The 23,677-nt window shown below is 35.2% G+C and overlaps 2 pseudogenes; both read left to right on the top strand.

Moving 5' to 3' along the window:
• Positions 1-7,351: 7,351 nt before the first annotated feature.
• LOC149191263 (inositol hexakisphosphate and diphosphoinositol-pentakisphosphate kinase VIP2 pseudogene) lies at positions 7,352-7,936 on the top strand (annotated as a pseudogene).
• Positions 7,937-9,010: 1,074 nt separating this feature from the next.
• On the top strand, positions 9,011-9,642 carry LOC149191262 (inositol hexakisphosphate and diphosphoinositol-pentakisphosphate kinase VIP2 pseudogene; annotated as a pseudogene).
• The last annotated feature ends 14,035 nt before the right edge of the window (positions 9,643-23,677 follow it).

The raw sequence follows: 23,677 nt of genomic DNA, 5'->3' as shown, positions 1-23,677 counted from the left end.
TTTTCCCCTACCCTTCATTGACCAAGCACTAGATGGCTTGGAAGGGAAGAAGTTTTTTTCCTTCCTAGATGGATTCAGTGGATACAACCAAATCCAAATCTACCTAGAAGACTAGGATAAGACCACATTCACCCTTCCTTGGGGTACTTTTTCCTATAGGGTCTTTCCTTCTGGCCTATGCAATGCTCCTGCCACTTTCCAGAGAGCAGTCTTGTTTATTTTTGCTGAATTAGTACATGATGCTGTGGAAATATATATGGATGACTTTACACCTTATGGCTATGATTTTCAAGAAGCCCTGACTAACCTAGGCAAAGTATTGCACAAATGCACTAAAATGAACCTATCTCTCAATCCAGAAAAATGTGAATTCTTAATCATTGAAGGGGCCATGTTAGGTCATTCAATATCTCAGCAAGGACTGTAGGTGGACCCAAACAAAATAGCAATCATCCAAAGGGTCCCACCTCCACAAAAGCAAAGAGATGCTAGGTGTTTCTTAGGGTTAGTTGGATACTACCGATGGTTCATAAAGGACTTCAGCAAGTTGGCCTCTCCTTTGTTTGGGTTGTTAGCCAAAAATTCTGAGTTTATATGGTCAAAAATCTACCAAGAGGCCTTAGACATTCTAAAGGGTAAGTTAACCACTACACCAATTCTCAGAGGCCCTAACTAGGCCCTCCATTTTCATATTCATGATGATGCCTCACGTAAAGCCATAGGAGTAGCCTTCAGTCAGGAAGAGAAGAAATTTCCCTACGCCATATATTTTACTAGTAAGAACCTGTCAAAGGATGAGCTAAATTATACTATGACCAAAAAGGAACTCCTGGTTTTTGTGCATTCATTAAACAAATTTAGGCCTTACATTATAGGCTATCAAACATTTATGCATATTGATCATGCTACAATCAAATATTTAATGAAAAAACCAGATGTAAATGCTAGAATTATAAGATGGTTTCTTTTATTACAACAATTTGATCTAACTATTTTTTATAAGCTTGGTGAGGAAAATGGTGTTGCAAACTTTCTATCTAGGATGAATCTTCCTTCAAGTGAAGAAGAAATGGTGGATGACCACTTACCAGATGAGCATTTGTTTGTGATTTTAGTTCTCTCCCCATGGTTTGCTGATATAGAAAACTATTTGGTATCAGCACAGTTTCCACCAAACTTGCCCTCCAAAGAAAAGAGAAAGATAGTCAGGAACAACACTCCCTTCAACTGGATTGGGGACAATCTTTTCAAACTTGGACTAGACCAAATCTTGAGAAGGTGTGTAAAGGAAGAGGAAGTCTTTGACATCCTTCTAAACTGTCATGATGGACCTTGTGAAGGTCACTTTGAAGCAAAGAGGAAAGCATTCAAAGTGTTGCAAGTAGGCTATTATTGGCCTAGTCTTCATCAGGATGTGAAAAGGTACATTAGTCAGTGTGATCAGTGCCAGAGGATGGGAAAGCCTACTTGAAGAGATGAAATGCCCCTACAACCTCTAGTGACTTTCGAGCCATTTGACAAGTGGGGCATGGACTTCATTGGGCCTATCAACCCTCCTTCAAAGAAAAATCAGTACATTATTGTGTGCACTGATTATTTGACTAAGTGGGTTGAAACCAAGGTAATTAAGGTAGCAACAGAAGAGAAGGTGGTTGAGTTCCTATGGGAGAATGTATTCTACAATTTTGGGTACACTAGGGAGCTAGTCATAGACCAAGGTAGCCAGTTTACCTCCAGCATGATTGAAGAATTTCTCAGCCATCACAAAATCAAGCATAGTACCTCCACTCCTTATCATCCACAAGCTAATGGGCAAGTGGAGGTGACTAATAGGGCATTGGAGAACATCTTAACCATGGTAGTGAGCAGCAACAGGAAGGTTTGGGCAGAGAGACAAGTTGAGGCCACCTTGGCCTATAATACAACATTGAAGACCACCACTGGATTTACACCCTATGAGCTGGTATATGGGAAAAAGGCTTTGCTATCCATTGACATTAGATATAACACATTGAGGATGGCAGCCCAACTAGTTTTGGATCTTAGTCATGCACATAAAGAAAGATTGTTACATTTGAATGGCTTTGATGAATTCATAATGCAAGCCCTCCTACATACATAGATACTTCATCTTTAGAGGAAGATTTAGCATGACAAACATATTAAGGAGAAGCAATTTCAAGAGGGAGATTGGGCATTGTTATATGATTCTAGGTATAAAGACTTCAAGGGCAAGCTAAGGACAAGATGGCTCAGACATTATGTGGTGGAAAGATGCCATGATAATGGTTCAGTGCAAATCAGAACTATAGATGAAGAAGACATTTCGTTTCTTGTTAATGGACACTGATTGAAAATGTATAAGAGGCCTTTATCAAAACAAGAGTTCATTGACAATATCAATAAGACAGTGATGATGGTGGAGCAAGTTCCAGCTCCTTCCTCATCAAGGCACTAAAAAAGAGAAAAAAGAATAAGGATTTAGGTGAAAACCTCCATGAGGCACCTGAGTCCCATCTTTGGGTTGAAAACATTGTGAGGCATCCCAAGGATGAGAAAAAATGAAAAGGAGTAAGAAGATCCCTGGGTGCAAACCTTCCTTGAGGTGCCCAGGGCAGATATCCAAAATGAAAACCTCTTTGAGGCAACCTAGGTGATATATATATATATATATATAGAAAGAGAGAGAGAGAGAGAGATAATAAAAGAAAAATAAACATAATTGTTATTTGTAGGTGGGTGAGAAAGACAATCTAGGAGCAACGAGAGATCAAAAGGGAACCCTGCCTCACATATATTCATCTCCTCCACTCCTTACCATGCATCCCTCCATCAATTCCCTTGTTTCTCACTTCATTGCTTCAATTCAGGTAAAGATTGTGTTTTCTATAGGATCCTGTGAATAGTAGATTGGTTAGGTCCCCAAAATTCATACTAGACATGATCTAACCAATCACCTCATCCATTACCATCATCCCTGCATCCACACACACTCCTACTCCCTCTATCCATTCATTACAGCATCCTCACAACACCAGCCAGCAACATGAATAAGAAATTCTAAGGGAGACACCAAACTTTGCCAAGTGGTAATCCAGGAGCTCCACAGTAGTAGCAACATCAGATCTCCAGTCACAGACACCTCCAAAAGCCAAGAAACCATCAGCAGACAGAAAAAGAGGAAGAAGAATGACCATGCAACAAATAGACAACATAGCACCTCTGATCTTTGACAACTGCAGCATGACATCAAGACCACAAGTAACTATCCCACTCAGTCACTCATATGCATCATTTGATCAAAAGTTGTAAAGGTTAAGAGGTAGCTGGTTTGTAAGTGAAAAGGTGGCCAGTTAACTTGGCCACCTTCGTTCAGTCATCACATACAAACAAGGATGTCCTCTCACACATGGTTGCAGTAAACTCAAAGAACAAAGGAGGAGTAGGACAAGAAGTGGTTAACTATGGATTTAACAACTACGGGAGTTGATTACAAGAAGTCGGAATGATGAGGTGGTATAAAGGGAAACAATACATCATTTGCATGCATTCATGCATTCCAACTCCTTGAAACTCGCTCACTCAAGTAGCTCTCATAACTCTGGCCACCCACTGAAAGCAAGGATCCATCATTCTGTAAGAGAATTCCTATAAGAACAGTCTATAGGAGCAGTGTACAGGATACGCAGAAGCAGTCTACAAGATAGGTAGAGAGGTGTTCAAGAGGGAATATCAAGAGAATTGTCCACTGCCACCATTCTAAAGAGGTAGGATCTAAAAATCCATCCCCATTTACAATGAAATGAACTAGAAGTCCTCTAAAAAACTAGTGGATTACATACACAGGAAACTCTGTTTTCTCAAGAATTTTCTCATTCCCTCACTCCAAACAGCAAAATCCATGCCACAATTATAATTAGAGGGATCACTATAGATCTCACCCCAGATTTCATCAGTAGGGTCACCACACTTCCCCTAGGAATTGCATGGAGAAAAGAAGACAAAGCAGACAATCAGGTGGAAAAAAGGAAATTCTCTTTAGAAGGTGAAGAACCCACAGAGGAACATGATGAAGTAGAAGAGAAGGGGGATGATGCTAAAATAGAAGAAGAAGGCATTGAAACAGGGGAGAAAGAGCAACAAGAGGAAGAAGATAAGAAAAATAGAGAGGCAGAAGGCACAGAAACAGAGGAGAAAGAACAGAAAGATGCCATCTAGCGTAGGATGCCAGCTAAATCCTATGCTCTTTACCTTAGAAAACAATGGCTGCAATTTCAAATTAAAACACTAGCACAAAGGGGCACCATGCCATCTTAGGACTGCAGGCAGTTTATTGATCTTTGTGATCAAAGTGCACTAGAGGATAGGGCCAAAATGGCTGAGTTGTACTTGCACAACATGGCCCTCACAGACATGAGTATTTGAGATCCTAATGCAGAGCTAGGAGATCTACAATCAATGGCTTTGGCATCATCAATGAACCATGAGAAGTCAAGGGCTACAGAGATGAAAATAATATTGGCCAGAGAGCAAAATGAACCTTTCTTTTCATCAAAGCTGAACAATCAAATCCCATGGCTCTAATCAACACCCATAATCTAAGTGCAAATGATCCTCAACTGGCACCTAGATATCTTGCTGCCCAAGAGTAAGAAATTTCACATTTTGAGGATATGTTTACGCTGCTAAGAGATGATAATATACATGCCTGCTAAAGGAGATGGAACACACTACCACACAGCCTGAAGATCAATCCATATCACTCACCTCAAAGGTTGAGAGAGGCACTCAACAAGACACCTATGTATAAGAAATCAATGCAAAGGTTGAAGGTCAATTGGATAGGCCTAAAACTCAGTCCACCACTACTCCTAGGGATGCTAGAAGGGAGAAAAGAAGAAGAGGAAAAGAGGCAATGGGAAGAAGTAGAAAGGAAAGAAAGCTTCTATAAAAAAGAAGAAGATACCATAATAGAAGCATGGGATGCCAGAGAGGCTACCACAGACATGAAGGACATGGACATTGACTAAGATGCTTAGAGGATCAGCAACACTTTCAATACGGGGGTGATGATGAGCCTCATCATCGGGTAATTATATGGGCCTTAATTGGGCTTAATTCACCTCCTAGCTTAGTCAAACCAACTATTCACACAATTTATTGCATACTTTTGATTATATTTTGTTTACGAGATGAGTTAGAGTTAGATATTTTGCTTTGTGGTCTAACGTGCATGTAATGCAGGAATAAAGGTTAAAAGCAAGAAAAAATGTAGGAATAAAGGATAAAAGCAAGGAACTGTGGCAAAGACCTTGGTAAAAACTCGAATGGGACAAGGGAGAGTAATTATAGGAGGTAAATCCTCCTAATTTACTACCCCTCCATTCGAATATTCCTCCATCAGCTCAAGTGCAAATAGCCATCACTTTGAGGACTAGAAGCGAATTGAGCAAGTGAAAGGGATAGAAAGAAGTTTATCTTAAGTTGGGAGCCAAACCTCCCTAATGGGAAGGAAGTCATTGGAGACTTTAGATGTATAAGTAGAGAGGCTTAGGATCTCAGTAGGATTCAAAACTTCTATTGTAAAACTCTACTTTATTCCTGAGCTGCAAGAGTTGTGACAGTTGTTCTGTAATACATGGTTTCATTTTGAGCCAACACTGAGTCAACTCAGAGGACTGAAGCTCTTGGGTTAGGGCCCAACCCGAGTAGCCAAAGCTCCTCTTTACTAGACATGCATGCTAGCATAGATTCCTGGTTTTCATTATTCATTTGCTTAAGTAGCATAGATTTCTATTCTATTCATTTGCTTAAGTAGCTTTCTGGTTCTGTTCATTTGCTTAAATAGATGCATTTTCATTACAGTAGTGTAGAGTAGATCGGTTGTGCTTAAGTTTACTTCCATTTGTGCCTTCTTTTAGTTCACGGGGTAGCTAGAGGAAAAAGATCACCATAAGGTTGTGCGTAGGTGTCTCGGCCTCATCCCCTCCCTCTGGGAGCATGACTTAAGGAAGAGACCCTTCAGCAACCCCAAAAACACAGGTTTTTGGTTCTCACATGAGCTATGGAGTTTTTAGTTTGATGCAGTTACTTGTCCACCCTCACTGGTTTTTCTGTCATTTTCCATTTGAAACTGCCTTCAACACGTTCTTCATGCATCATTTCATTATCGTCTGATCCACAAAAAACCTTCCCAATCACTGTTTGATTCATTTGTTTATCCAACTACCACCTCGCGTGAAGTCTTCCACTTAATTTATGCACTTTAAGTCCCCACTGTCAATTTCTATTGCTTGATTCAATGGCTATCGCATCACCCGATCGCCAACTAGCTTGGCCGATCTCCAACGTTGATCTGTCTAGCCTGATCTAACAGCTATCACGCAATCTCGCGCGGATTCTTGCATGACCATTATCTGCCTGAGAGCACGCGAGAAAAGTGGTTTTCTTGTGCTACGTGTCATGTAGTTAGGCTAATTGTGTGAAATTTCAAAATATATCTTACAACCTTGAGGGTGCGCGAGAAACTACTTACCGCCTTCGAAACCTGCTCCATCATTTCCCCATGTTTCTTTTCTTGTGATATGATCTCCACCATCCATCCTTCTATTAATCCTATTCATCCATCTCTTGAATTTATCTCCATGATAAGATCCCTGTCATTCATCCTGTTCATTTGTCTGATATGTCCATCTATCCACTTAAACTCCACAATAAGACCTCAGCCATTTGTCTTGTGCATTCAACCTATTCATCCATCTAGTCACTTAAGCCTTCACGATAAGATCTTCGTCGTTCATCTTCTGTTCATTGGCTGATCCAATGTGATGCAGGAGCATCGGGACACCTCAATGAAAGAAAATTGGAGAAAGAGGACAGGTGGCCAACCACAACCGAATTCTGTTCAATAAACTAATTTTAGTTAAAAAAAAATCAGTTATGACTGAATGTATGTATAAAGAACTTAAAGATTCCTGAGTGAATCAAGAAGAAAAGAAGAGAGAAACCTGTGCGTATGAGAGAGGGCAATATGTAGTTGCTGGAGAAATTCTGGATTAAGGCTGAGATGCCTTAAATTGTAATCTGAGACTGTAATTAATGAAACCGCATTTGTGTGAATTGTGTCTTTATATGTTTTTGTTGTTTTCCGGTTTTCTTTTCTCTTGAAAATGAAAATGTAAATGCCACAGAACAGGCATGTAGTACGCAGGGTTTTTGGTAGAGTTTTGTGAAGAACTGAGTGTTGAATCCTGGCGGTATATTATGAAGAGTTAAATTACATGCAATTACAGAGAAGGAGGGCCTAAGGAGAGCCACCTCCAAATTGTGTTGAAGCTGCGATATTTTCACCATGGACAGTGCTACAGAGATTGCAATCGACCGACGATGTGGAAAGCGAATTATGAAGCCTTTTGTGGAAAAACCAGTTCAGGGAGATGATCACAGTGTTATGATTTACTACCCAAGCTCTGCTGGTGGAGGAATGAAAGAGTTATTTCAGAAGGTTGGAAATCGTTCGAGTGAGTTTCATCCAGATGTTAGAACAGTACAAAGAGAAGGGTCATACATATATGAAGAATTCATGCCCACTGGGGGAACAGATGTCAGGGTTTATACAGTTGGGCCTGACTATGCTCATGCAGAGGCCAGAAAGTCTCCCGTTGTTGATGGTGTTGTTATGAGGAGCCCTGATGGGAAAGAGGTGAGGTATCCAGTTCTATTGACACCGACAGAAAAGCAAATGGCAAGAGAAGTTTGCATAGGCTTTGGTCAAGCGGTATGTGGATTTGATCTTCTACGTTGCCAAGGAAGATCTTACGTTTGTGACGTAAATGGATGGAGCTTTGTAAAGAATTCTTATAAGTATTATGATGATGCGGCATGTGTCTTGCGCAAAAAAATTGAAGGAAGAGGGGCAGCAAGAATCTGCAGATGATCAGCAGCTGAAGAATATGAATGAATCGTTAGCCCATAAGGAAAATTGAGGCTGTGAGGAGTTCCTGGAAGGCTTCATGGGCCCATAACCCACAGACCCCAAGATCGTACTTGTGAAAATAGTGAAAATGAAGAACACCCAGTCTTCGTTTTCATCAAGTGGTATCGGAGCGGGAAAGATTTCCTGTGGAGAGGAGTTTTTTTTTGGATGCGAAGAAAGGAGGTACGAAGGAAAAAGAGGTATAGTTTGTTTGTGAAGGTGAGAAGATTGCAGCAAACCTGGAGCAGGAGTGCTCAATGGGTTCGAGAGGAGAGAACCGCAGAGATGCCGAGAGGACTAAGCTCAGTCGAGAAGCTTGGTAGGGCATCTGGTAGCAGGGAGGACTTGCTATTGCAGAGGTTTGATTGCAGTGCTCACGGAAGGCAGTTCCACTGAAGAAGGGAAACAGTGGGTAGAATTGCTAAGGAAACGCATATGACCAGGAGGTCATAAATTTGTACCTCGGGAGCATATGACCAGGAGGTCATAATTTTTTGTACCTCGGGAGTCTGATGCAGGAGCATCGGGACACCTCAATGAAAGAAAATTGGAGAAAGAGGACAGGTGGCCAACCACAACCGAATTCTGTTCAATAAACTAATTTTAGTTAAAAAAAATCAGTTACGACTGAATGTATGTATAAAGAACTTAAAGATTCCTGAGTGAATCAAGAAGAAAAGAAGAGAGAAACCTATGCGTATGAGAGAGGGCAATATGTAGTTGCTGGAGAAATTCCGGATTAAGGCTGAGATGCCTTAAATTGTAATCTGAGACTGTAATTAATGAAACCGCATTTGTGTGAATTGTGTCTTTATATGTTTTTGTTGTTTTCCGGTTTTATTTTCTCTTGAAAATGAAAATGTAAATGCCACAGAACAGGCATGTAGTACGCAGGGTTTTTGGTAGAGTTTTGTGAAGAACTGAGTGCTGAATCCTGGCGGTATATTATGAAGAGTTAAATTACATGCAATTACAGAGAAGGAGGGCTTGAGGAGAGCCGCCTCCAAATTGTGTTGAAGCTGCGATATTTTCACCATGGACAGCGCTACAGAGATTGCAATCGACCGACGATGTGGAAAGCGAATTATGAAGCCTTTTGTGGAAAAACCAGTTCATGGAGATGATCACAGTGTTATGATTTACTACCCAAGCTCTGCTGGCGGAGGAATGAAAGAGTTATTTCGGAAGGTTGGAAATCGTTCGAGTGAGTTTCATCCAGATGTTAGAACAGTACGAAGAGAAGGGTCATACATATATGAAGAATTCATGCCCACTGGGGGAACAGATGTCAAGGTTTATACAGTTGGGCCTGACTATGCTCATGCAGAGGCCAGAAAGTCTCCCGTTGTTGATGGTGTTGTTATGAGGAGCCCTGATGGGAAAGAGGTGAGGTATCCAGTTCTATTGACACCGACAGAAAAGCAAATGGCAAGAGAAGTTTGCATCGGCTTTGGTCAAGCGGTATGTGGATTTGATCTTCTACGTTGCCAAGGAAGATCTTACGTTTGTGACGTAAATGGATGGAGCTTTGTAAAGAATTCTTATAGTATTATGATGATGCGGCATGTGTCTTGCGCAAGATGTTGAAGGAAGAGCGGCAGCAAGAATCCGCAGCTGATCAGCAGCTGAAGAATATGAATGACTCGTTAGCCAATAAGGAAAATTGAGGCTGTGAGGAGTTCCTGGAAGGCTTCATGGGCCCATAACCCACAGGTCCCAAGATCGGACTTGTGAAAATAGTGAAAATGAAGAACACCCAGTCTTCGTTTTCATCACAATGGTTCTTATGCACTACTGCTTCCTTACATCCTCCTTTCACTGATTTTGACCTCCAATTTCTCTTCCGCTTGAAAATCAATTTAGCTTAAGTTTCTTTGCTTACACCTTAGTATAGTTTGATGCTCTTTACCTCTGCAACTTAGACAACAACATTAGATTAGTGATTGATTTATTAATTTTTCTTAGCATAGTTGTTTAATTGGTTAATTAGGTTATGGTGTGCTTTAGCATTACATGTTGTTTTCTTCATTACTGCAGTAGAGTAGATCTCTCTTAGAATAAATTTTCTCTTCTTCCATCAAAAAATTAAGCTTCTTCTGACCCTATAGAAGTCTGGCTTGGAACCCCTGGGGTCTCTTGCTAGATGAGAAATGACAACAGGCAGTACCTTCACTTTTACTTGTGCATATAGCACTGTCACCTCCAAGTTTGTAAGAACTGTGGGTTGATAAGTAAAGTTGGTAGCCTTGGGAATTGTAGCATTCTTGCTAAAATACCTAGGCTCATTAAAAGACCTAAGGACAAAATCATCTGTCAAGCCTTATGTTTTTAAATCTAAGAATCAATGTGTGAATGCAGAATATGTTGTTGATATTGACTATGTATAGTAATGATGAAGAAATGAAGTCTAAGGATGTTGAAGATGGACAAATAATGGAAGTTGTTGATAAAATATAAAATGATCATCAAATAAATGGGTCAAATGTCAACATGAGAGATATCGCAGTAGAACTAAAGTTTCTAGAAGAATGGTTGGACAATTTGAAGCTAGGGGAAATTATGGTGGATTACAATAGGCATTCAAATCAACAAATCTGGTGCAGGGGAAGCGTAGAGATGAACAACAAAGTTCAACAAAGAAACAATAATGCACACCAACTAGAAGACAAGTTAGATATCAAAATTAAAAAGATGAAGAAGTTGGTGTTGGAAGAATCGAAGAATATGTTCATTAACCAAATAAAAAGCAAGGATGAAAACATATTATTAATAACTGAGCAAGTCTACATTAGCAAAGTAGGAGGAGAATTAAAACAGAAAGTTTGGAAACCTGGAAAATAGAAAAGGACAACCACAGAACATCAACAACATGACAAAGTAACTGATTTACTGCAAGTGAAAATATGGGATCCAAGAGGATGTATAATTAGTTATGAAAACATATGGCCATGAGACCATGAATTCAGTTTACCTGGGGAGTCTGATGCAGGTGCATCTAACCTAGGTCAAATTTTTACCAAGGGAGTAAGTTTACAAAGTTAATATTTAATTAATTAATGTATGTTTTCTATATTTTAGGAGAAAATGATAATTCTTGTAAATAGGAGAAGATTCAAGAGTTTTTTGGAAGGTTTGAGAGATTTAAGGGATAGTTAGTTCTTATCTAGGGATAAGGAATTGGATGAGAGATTTTAGGGATCAAGAGAGATATTTGGTAGTTTAGGGATCTAGAACCTACCTTGGGTTCTAATCCATTTGTATAAATTGAAGTGAGCTCATGAAGCATGAATGTATGTAAAGTATGTGAGTGAGTGTGAGGAATAAAGGCCAAGCATGAGACCAATATTTCTCTTGTAGTTATTTTATTTATTAATTAATTATTCTGAGTTTTATGTGCATATGCTTTGTGTGTGATTTTCAATTGAGTTTGATATGATGTGTGTGTAAGGCCTATGGTTATTTTACCTGCGTCACTCTCTGCCAAATGGATTGTCGTTACAACAATTCCCCTCGAGCCTTAAGGTTCCCTTTTGTTAGAATTGATAACCAATACATGAATTCCCCCTCCTTCGACCCTAGCAATGTCTTGCGAGTTAAGTGTCTAAATCCATTGTTTTCTTCTTCTTTTTTGTCTAGTACTTTTTCAATGGAATCCTTTTCTTCCCACAAATTTTTTCCATTCTCTCCCACAATTCTATTTTTTCCTCCATCTTGCGAACATCTTTCTTCAGTCACACAAATATTGGTGATTAGAAATCTTGGAAATGTTAAAAATTCATATTATAACATCTATCACTTCAAAACTACACACTCATTGGGTTTTGACTTATTTAACCATTTTTTTACATCAAAGTTTCCTAATCACTCACGTGATGACTCCCATTATTTTTTCAAATAAAAAATATTGTATTTGTAATGACATGTTAATGCTTACTTCTTTCACTAAGAATATCCACATTAAATTTGGGCCTTGCGGCCAATATTTTAATTAACATACTGACAAATAGTATAAAGCCATAAAATATGATAAAGAATTATAACAAGGGAACTACATTGACTTCACGTAATATTTATTAATAAGGTGCCCTTAATAGGTGTAACATTCTTTGTATCAAGTTGATAGGCGCTTATTAACGGTGAGTTTCGCTGGGTGAAACTCATGAGATGAGGATTCAAATCTCATTGAGTATATATTTGACCTGTTGTGTCTTGGCTAGAAGAGTAGGCGACCCCATAGTGGACGTCTCGGCTCTTGTTGAGGCATAAGTTTTGTGCTATTGTGCGGCTTGCAGGTTGTTTCACATATCCTAGATTTATAGTGCCAATCAGTTAGATTTGATCCTGGGTCTGTTCAGGATAACTCTCACCAGTTATCAATTATCCTAGATTCAAAAAGAAATAAAGCATAATCCATTACCTTATTTGAGAAATATTTATAGAACATTTTCAATGACTTATTTTAAGCATAATTTATGAAAGATTCTATAATTTTTTAATACGTATTTTTAGAAAAAGAAAAATTACCATATTACTTTTAGAAGAAAAGATAAAGTTCTATAAATTTAATGGTGCCATGCATAAAAAACAAAAACAAATATTGAAATAATTGAAAAATTAAAATGAATATCAATTAGATTCATTATTTCCTTACATATTATATAGTTATAAATATGTACAAAATTGCAAGAAAAAAGTCTTGTCACGTGTAAATAATGGTGTAATAGTTTTCAGTAGAATTGATGAACATGAAAATAGGAGAGTAGATATGCATCATAGGGAAGGAAAATAAGGTTGCCACCAAAAATTATAATAATATATGAGGTTATTTTTGAGTTATATATTCTAAATTATAATATAGAATATGGCTTTGTTAATAGTGTTAGTGGAATATGCATTAAAACAAAATAAACAAAGAAAAACGAAAATGTAGATGTCGTTTAGATATTTTTTTGTAAATTTGAGCATAAGTAAATTGCAAAAAAATAAGTATTATAGATTACATCACAAAAATATGTCATTAAAATAAACTTTAATACTATCTATTATAAACAATTTGCATTTAATAACAAAATAAATTTAGATTTACATTTGAATTGAATGATATATTTGACAGACAAATACGTGTGGTAATTATCTGTAAAAAAAAGATTATTATATTTTTTATTAAATATATATGAGGAAAAAATTTCGTTTAACAAAAAATAGTAAAAAAAATACTTAACCACAAATAAAAATATTTTATTAATTAAACTTTAATACTATCTAATATAAAACAATTTGTATTTAATAACCAACAAAATAGATTTACATTTGAATTGAAGGATATATTTGACACATAAACTAGTATACATGTGGTAATTATGTGTCAAAACAATGGATTATTATATTTGTTATTAAATATATACACAAAAGAATTTTCATTGTAACAAGAAAATAGTAAAAAAATGAAATACTTAACCACAAATAGAAATATTTTATTAATTATACACTTGAATAAGTGAAATCTAAAAACTTATATCAATAACATTGTATGTGATTAGGATATAATCATTAAAATGATTATGTATATTTAAGTGTGATTAGGATATAATCATTAAAATGATTATGTATATTTAAGAAATACATAACTTCACATGAGCAACATTGAATTTTCCAAATTCAATTTTAATATAAAAATTATCTTCATGACATATTTACGTACATAGTATTAAATTTACATAATAAATACACATAATGTACTACTAATATTTGTTAGAGTAAAGCCACATATTGGTTCGAGATTTGATGGAGGAGGGAAAATGGAAAACAAAGTTAGGTTTTATCTATTCAACAATGGGGTTTGGGGCATCAACGCCATATTTTATCCCTTGAACAACTCGTTGGGCAGTAAGGATGTTGATGCTCTGGGACAATGGCGACTCTAGTTTTTCAAATGGGGTTTATATAAGGAACTAGTTTAGTGGGAACAAATAGAGATGCTCTGTCGCAATGTTTTCGCTATCTCTTTAAGCCCATAGATGTTAGATCCTTCATGATGGATTGGCTACCACGGCTGTGTTGGATGGTTTTATGCTTAGCAAAGACTGTATTTTCCTCTGGGCACCAAGCATTTGAATGCCGCCACATTGGTGAAACACTCCCCTGTTGTGGCCTGCCTCTGACTGAGGAATTTGTCAGGGGGAATGGATCAACTGGGGGTGCGATTTGGTGGATGGATCACTGGGATCGTGGTGCCAAGGTGGAGGTTGGACCATCCAGCTAGTCTTTCCCTGAACTCTCTACAATCGTTGACTACTAAGACTACTCACTATTTCAGCGATTAAAGATCAAAGACCAAACATACTCTCGTGCCTTGGTCGGTCCTACTTTATGGACCATATTTGGGGGCACAAATAATTCTCCCCACCATCACGCGATCACGAGGATTTTCTGCGTTGTTCGGTCTACCTGTCCTTGAGTGTTCTATTGGTCGAGAAAGGGAGAATGGCTACTAGAAACAAGGCAACAGATTCCTGAAGGAGTCCACAGAGACCTAAATGCAATGTGACACCCATCACGCTGCTTGGCCTAGCCACCTCCAGACAGAAACAGAACCCCCACCTCTGGTAAATTTTCTTCGATTTCGAATTTCAATTAAAACCCCTTTGGGGATCTCACTTTTAGTTTGGGTTCACGCAACAAACTGTGTGTTCCATTTGAATAATCTCATCTCCCATCATATTGGATATCCTGTTGGATTAGAACATCTGAATTTTGGGAGCAGAGCACTCCAGAACCCCAAACCCCTCACAGACTACAATATTTTACCTGTGTCTACTATAATACTCAATCTGAAGCTGAGAGGTGACGCAACAGACTACAGTAAAACAAATCATACAAGAGGAGGCATTAGGAGAATTTCAACAAAAAATATAGAAACACATCAAAAGCACAAAAATGGAGGACTTTCTTTCAAGAACATCCTCCAAGGGAAAAATACACCTTTAGTGACACCAAAGCAAGCTAGAACCCAACCCAGTCCATATATTGTGGAGAAACTGAATTTTATCCCAGAATTGAACATATATATACCAAAGATAAATGAGCATTGTAATACATTTGAAAAATAAGTTATTAACTATCGATTCAACTATTTATGGCCAAAGCCTATTGAGCTCTTTCATTGTATTTTCACAAATTGGACTACTCACTGTGAAATTCACCTCCCTTCCAAGGGGTTCTTCATTGTGAATTTCCCTTCAACAGAGGCTAGAGACATTATATTACGGGAAGGACCCTGGTTCTGGGGATCCACGAGTCTCTTCATCACACCATGGTTTCCAGAATTTGATGTAAATACTATGGTTGTTTCCAGGGTGCCAGTTTGGGTTTGTTTGCACAATCTCTCATTACATCTTTGGAACCAACAAGTCCTTGCAGGTATAGGCAACACCATCAGGTGATACATTAAAATGAACACGCAAAGACTGGAGGAAAGAATTTTCACATTCGCACGAATTTGTGTGGAAGTAGATCTCAGCAAAGGCTTGCCAGACCGCATACAATTGAAGCACAAACATAGGTGTTGGACATAGATACTAGATTATGAAAATACAACATTTAGATGCAGAATCTTCCGGCAAATAGGACACCTACAAAATACGTGCCCTGAAGATAAAAAAGATACCCGAAGAAAGAAGAAAATAGGGAAACAACCCAAGGGATGGACATTTCCCCCACGAGTCTCTGATGAGGAGGAGGAAGTTGGTGTGGAACATCCCATACCCAATGAGAACAATAAGATGAATGAAGAACTAGAAGTATAGGAATTAAATCCATAAGATCCGATCGACTCACAATCGACAAAGATACAAGATACAATAGATAGCAGTGGATCCAAACGACTACATACATCAGACAACTCTGATTCTGATAAAGACAACCTTTGACCTGAGGCTGACACTTCGCTTGCACTTGTATCTTCGATGTCAACTCAAGGGGAACGACGCAAGGTTGAGAAGAAAAAATAGATAAAAGCATGATTTTTCTCCCCATTTATACATTATTTTTTGCTTTCATTGAATTTATGATCACTTACTGATGAAATAAATCACAACATTTACAACATATAATTTTGTATCGGGAAAAAAACATGTATTATAATAATTATCAAAATACTTCAATAGAAAAATCATTGTTAATTCATATGAGTTGAGAAATTAGTTCAAATAGTAAAAGAAGAAAACAATAATTAGATTATACACGATCAAAACAATTACCAAACTTAATAAATAACTTTGTCCCAAACAAAAAAATTGGTGTTTCTACCTTTTTAACAATTTTTCTAATTAATATTTAGATATTAAAACAATTTACAATTTATATAATTTTGTTACACAACAATTTATGATAATAATTTGCATTTAGTTATCAATTATTATTAATTTAAATCGCGATCACAAATAATATAATAACAATATATTAACTATACATTCTATTTCAATAGTCATTATTTCTTATATCTCAAAACAACTTAAAAAATGTCTACACGTTCATCTTACTTTTATACTAAATATGGGAATAGAAATATATCTATTTCGTAAAACTATAAATTTAAATAAAAATTAAAGGGATAAAAAATTAAATAATAAAATAACTCTAAATTCATTTATGTGGTGTATACTATCATGAGTATATGAATAGTTACATAGGTTTCTAAATTCATTTAGGTTGCGTATACTATCATGAGTATATGAATAGTTACATAGGTTTTGTTTGCAAATGCAAGGAAAAAAATTTGTATATGTAACCCCATTATATTTGCCATGTTTTAACATGTATGTGGTTATTAGTCCTGCCTAAAGGGCCGGGCAGGGACTCGGGTAATCGAAATGCTTTGGAAAATGCCTGGATATTAAAAAGCTTGAGGTTTAAATTCAAATTAACTAAAGTTTTGTGGTATATATTGTAAATTCAAATTAACTAAAATTTTGTTGTATATATTGTAATTCACTTTTTGTTGAACTTATTAAACACAAACACAGTTTCTATTAGCCAATCAAATATTTGGAGTTCTTATTTGGCCTCTCCTGGCAGAGGCATGTTTCCCAAAAACTTAACTTAAAAATACATGCTATCAAAGTCATTTTTCCATAATCTAATAATGCTATGAATAACTTTAAATGTCAGGGGGAATGTTATGGATAACCTAAAAGTTAACTTAAAAATGCATACTATCAAAGTCATAACGCTATGGATAACTTTAAATGTTAGGAGGAATGTTTGGATAACCTAAAAGTTTCGAGTTTGCAATTGTTGCCATGCTGCGAGTTTGCTGTTATTGCAATACTGCCACGAGTTTCCAATTGCTGCCACGTTCATGCAATATTGCCACCTGCACGAAGCAAACACCTTATCAGAAATAACGGTTAATGCAAACAGTAGTGAATGCAGATGCTTGGCGAAGTTTTTTCTACCAATTCCTCTGAGGCAAGCCCCCTAGGGTCGGTTCTTCCAATTCAAAGCAACTAAGTCTGAATCTTTAAATGCATCAGTTTCTGGCAGCTCTTCGAGGCACATCCCGAACTCTATGGATAATCCAGTCCTCTATTTTCCCTCTAGGGATTTTTTTGCATGTTCGATAATCATTATTTTGTTTCACTCGAACGCACTAAGTAATATCAATGACTGTAGAGCATGCAGTCCCACCTTCTCTGGATAATGAACGACTGCCCCTGAAAAGAAAGCAACGAACATTCAAAGATGCCACTGAAATAATGGTAGGTAGCCACAGGATAGAGTCCTATCGGTAAAGTTGAGAATCCTATCGGTAAAGTTGTACACATCGGATCCAGGAAAAAGCATCAACTATTTAATACTTATATTTACAGCAAGATTGAGCAACAAGCAGCAACGCACGTGTAAAAAATAGGTATGTACCATGCCCAGTCTATAGATTTATAGGTTATCTCTTTGAGCCTCATAGATAGGTGGTTTTAGCCGAAGCCAGGTGGTTTAATTAAGCCAGGCACCTTAACTACCCCACCCCAGTGGCAAAAACTAGGGTCTCTTCCTAACCTATCTCATTAAGAATTTTCTTAATTTTTGAGAGAGAATTTTCTTGAGATTCCATTTTTTTGACGATGGTAATTTTTGTACAAAAGGGAATTTTCAAGTTGAAATACCTGGTTCTGTTGTGAACAGTCGCAGTCAGGCTCAGGGAAAGCAGGAGGTGGGGCAACTCGTCTCCGTTGTGTCAAGAGTCTGCTCTGGCCAAGCAGGATGTAGGGGATACAGGGATGAGATTTCGTTTAAAATTTCAAATTGGTGGAAAATTGGCGCGGTCCCAGGTTGGCTAGTTAATGAGGGGAGCTCATCACATTAATGGATGTAGCGGAGCCAACCAGCAAGTGAGCAAGGGGAGAGGATCGGTAGACGATGACGGGAAGTAACGAAGTTCTGGCAACTTGACAGAGGGGACGGAGGAGCTAGCACTTGATGGAGGAGAGGGGACCAATCGAATTCTTCTTGGATTTCTCCAATGTTTTATAAATCACTAGCTCTGACCTAAGAGTCTGTAAAATTTAGTGTTAAGAGGGTTTCAATTTAGCAATAATTTCAAATATAAATCTCTGAATGTCCAAAAATTTAAGCTCTGGGTCTTCCTTTAAAGCTAATTTTACTGTTAATTTCATTCTCGATTTCTGGGTTTGGATAAATTCACTATGTAAGGGATTGAGGGAATTAGAAATGAGAACCTGGACACCAGCTGAGGCCTGAAGCAAGATCTTTGTCTGCCAAGAAAAACACTTGAGGCTTGAAACATGGTCTTTGTGCCTGGATGGATTCAAAGGCGGTGGAGAAATTTTCAGGAGTTGCATCAATCTGAGTAAAACCCATGGTTGCTGCCCTATCTGCAATATTCCCACCCAAACAATTCTGAAGGTTTCTGTTAGCACGTCGTATTACTTACTCTTGTTGATGCGCTCATGATTTGGTTATCTGGTTTATAACAATGCTTCTAGTAGCTTTATCAATTCTTTTGAAAGGTGTCGTTCACGGATTAAGCAGGTGATTTTAATAGATTTACTAATTTGTTTGAAAGGTGGTTTTCCATGCAGCAGGGAACGTTGCTGGCATCCAAGCCCACATGTCATCCAACTTGGCCATATATTTATTGTTTGAAAGGTGGTTTACCATATATTTATGGTTTGAAAGGTGGTTTTTCATCCAGGGAACGTGGCTTGCATCCAAGCCCACATGTCATTCAAATGTTTTTTGCTGGGCCATATATTTATTGTTTAAGAAAAATAAACTATATATATATAACAATTAAAAATTAAAAGTAAAAAACAATAAATAGTCAACTTTGATGTTTTATATTTCTACATTGTAACAATGATTATTATTATCAACTTTGATGTTTTATATTTCTACATTGTAACAATGATTATTATTATTCGTTATGAAGACCTTCTACCTCTCGCATTTTTGCTAATCATTCACTTATGTCTTTGTCAAAACAATACATAGTCAACTTTGATGTTTTATATTTCTACATTGTAACAATGATTATTATTATTCGTTATGAAGACCTTCTACCTCTCGCATTTTTGCTAATCATTTCACTTATGTCTTTGTCAAAACAATACATAGTCAACTTCGATGTTTTATATTTCTACATTGTAACAATGATTATTATTATTCGTTATGAAGACCTTCTACCTCTCGCATTTTTGCTAATCATTTCACTTATGTCTTTGTCTTTGCCTTTCCTAGAATCCATCTCTATCCAGAGATGACTTCACTTATGTCTTTGTTTCTGGATAACTTCGCTTATGTCTTTGTCTTTGCCTTTCCTGGAATCCATCTCTATCCAGAGGTAACTTCACTTATGTCTTTGTTTCTGGATAACTTCGCTTATGTCTTTGTCTTTGCCTTTGCTAGAATCCATCTCTATCCAGAGGTAACAAGTTACACAGTAATATACTGTCTAATACCCATATCTTTACATGTTCTTTGCCTCATTTCCATCTCTTTACATGTTCTTGGCCTCATTTCCATATCTGTCTACTGTTTTGTCTACTGTTTACATGTTGTTTCCATCCTTTCTTTTAAATTTAGCACAACATCATGTTTCCATCCAAGTCGTACTTATATTTGTTTACAAGTTGTTTCCATCCTTCCTTTTAAATTTAGCACAACCAAGTGAAGTTGTACTTGTATTTGTTTCAAGCTGTTTGTATCATTTACTTTAAATTTAGTGCAAGCAAGTCAACATATAAATAACCGAGATTTTTGGTTTGTATTATTTATTTTAAATTTAGTGAAGCAGGTCAACATATAAATTGGTGAAGTTGTACTTGTATTTGTTTCAAGTTGTTTGTATCATTTACTTTAAATTTAGTGCAAGCAAGTCAACATATAAATAACCGAGATTTTTGGTTTGTATTATTTATTTTAAATTTATTGAAGCAGGTCAACATATAAATTGGTGGAAAATTGAGATACCGAGATTTTTGGTTTGTATTATTTATTTTAAATTTAGTGCAAGCAGGTCAACATATAAATTGGTGGAAAATTGAGATACCGAGATTTTTGGTTTACCGTTTTAAATTTAGCACAACCAACTGAAGTCGTACTATTTGTTTACAAGTTGTTTGCATTAGCGCAACCAACTGAAGTCGTACTATTGTTTACAAGTTGTTTGCATTATTTATTTTAAATTTAGTGCAAGCAAGTCAACTTAAGTCGTACTATTTGTTTACAAGTTGTTTGCATTAGCACAACCACCCCCACCTGAAGTCGTACTATTTGTTTACAAGTTGTTTGCATTATTTATTTTAAATTTAGTGCAAGCAAGTCAACTTAAGTCGTACTATTCGTTGTCAACTTAAAGTAGCACAACCACCCCCACCTGAAGTCGTACTATTTGTTTACAAGTTGTTTGCATTATTTATTTTAAATTTAGTGCAAGCAAGTCAACTTAAGTCGTACTATTCGTTGTCAACTTAAAGTCGTACTATTCGTTTACAAGTTGTTTGCATTAGCACAACCACCTGAAGTCGTACTATTTGTTTACAAGTGGTTTTGCATTATTTATTTTAAATTTAGTGCAAGCAAGTCAACTTATAAATTGGTGGAAAATTGAAACACCGAGATTTTTTGTTTACCATTTTAAGATTTTATGACTCTATGACTCTAAAGCCGAACTAGACATTTCGGTGTAGATTTTATGACTCTGAAGCCAAGCTAGACATTTCGGTGGCAAAATATAAAATTACCACTTCAGCAAACAAGCAAGCGTGCTCTATTAATAAAAAAATCAATATTACTATATCATATTATATGAATAAAAAAAATCAATATTACTATATCATATTAAATTCATATTAAATTCAAGCGTGCTCTATTAATAAAAAAAATCAATATTACTATATCATATTATATTAAATTAACAGATTCAATATTACTATATCATATTAAATTCCATGCTCTATTAATAAAAAATCAATATTACTATATCATATTAAATTAACAGATTCAATATTATTATATCATATAAATTCCAATAACTTTCTTTTGACTAGTCACATAAAATCATCATAATTAAATTAACAAATTCAATATTACTATATCATCTTACTATATCATATTGGAATATATTAAATTCCATGCTCTATTAATAAAAAATCAATATTACTATATCATATTAAATTAACAGATTCAATATTACTATAACAAATTCAATATTACTATATCATCTTACTATATCATATTAGAATATATTAAATTATTAAATTAACAGATTCAATATTACTATAACAAATTCAATATTACTATATCATCTTACTATATCATATTGGAATATATTAAATTCCATGCTCTATTAATAAAAAATCAATATTACTATATCATATTAAATTAACAGATTCAATATTACTATATCATATTAAATTCCAATATCTTTCTTTTGACTGATCACATAAAATCATCATAATTAAATTAACAAATTCAATATTACTATATCATATTAAATTCCCATATCTTTCCTTTCACTGATCACATACCTTTGACTGATTACATAAAATCATCATGACTGATCACATAAAATCATCGTAATTAAATTAACAAATTCAATATTACTATATCATATTAAATTCCAATATCTTTCCTTTCACTGATCACATAAAATCATCATAATTAAATTCACATAAAATTATCTTTCCTTTCACTGATCACATAAAATCATCATAATTAAATTCACATAAAATTATCATAATATAAACAGATTCAATATTACTATATCATATTAAATTCCAATATCTTTCGTTTGACTGATCACATAAAATCATCATAATTAAATTAACAGACTCAATATTACTATATCATATTAAATTCCAATATCATCATAATTAAATTCACATAAAATTATCTTTCCTTTCACTGATGACATAAAAATCATCATAATTAAATTCACATAAAATCATCATAATATAAACAGATTCAATATTACTATATCATATTAAATTCCAATATCTTTCCTTTGACTGATCACATAAAATCATCATAATTAAATTAACAGATTCAATATTACTATATCATATTAAATTCCAATATCTTTCATTTGACTGATCACATAAAATCATCATAATATTAACAGATTCAATATTACTATATCATATTAAATTCCAATATCTTTCCTTTGACTGATCACATGAAATCATCGTATAAACAGATTCAATATTACTATATCATATTAAATTCCAATATCTTTCCGTTGATTAATCACATAAAATCAAAATCATCATATAAACAGATTCAATATTACTATATCATATTAAATTCCAATATCTTTCCGTTGATTGATCACATAAAATATGCTGATTCAATATTACTCTATCATATTAAATTCCAATATCTTTCTTTTGACTGATCACATAAAATCATCATAATATACCAATACACTCATGGAATTTAATGCTCATCAGATCCTTTATAAGCTGGATTTTATGACATTGGAGATTTAGATTTAACGGTGTTCCAATAGCACTAGAAATATGTCTCTCTGACGGTCATACATGCAGGGCACAACTATCCTGGTTAAGTATAAAAAAATAGTATATTCATATATGTATTATTTTTTTATCAATTTTATATATTTAATTTAAATATTTAATAAAATTAAAATTATAGAAAAAATTCAAGAAATATATATATATAATTCATCAATTCATAAATTATGTTATATTCGTATATTATGTTATATTCATTATTTTTCCATTACCAATGTATTATTATGATAATGTCTTATCTAAGTCATATTAATATATAATTAAAAACAATAAATAATCTCGTTTCTCAAAATATATATATATATATATAATTGAAAACACACATCATCATTTAAAACAGAAATCAATAACCTTAATTATAAATTTAAAAAATAATACATAAGAGGTTCGTAAAAACCTTAATTAATATCCCCTTATTAATGTTTCTATAATCTTAAATCGAAATCGTGACTATTTAATTTTGTATGTATTGATTTCGATATTAGTGACTTTTGATGTCATATATATATCTCCAATATTTTCTGTTTTTTATTTTAATAACCTTCAAATTCGAATTTTGTATTTTTAAAACTTTTGGCTTTTGCAAGGGAATCTTTCTATTGTTTTTATTGGCTTTTGCAAGGGATTATAGAATTTTGTATTTTTAAAA

This window comes from Pinus tabuliformis, chromosome 2_2, assembly GCF_031772625.1.
Source record: "Pinus tabuliformis cultivar Carrire ecotype Pingquan chromosome 2_2, CPIR1, whole genome shotgun sequence".
NCBI lineage: Eukaryota > Viridiplantae > Streptophyta > Pinopsida > Pinales > Pinaceae > Pinus > Pinus tabuliformis.
The sequence above is the reverse complement of the archived record's forward strand: the minus strand, read 5'-3'. Positions and strand labels throughout refer to the sequence as shown.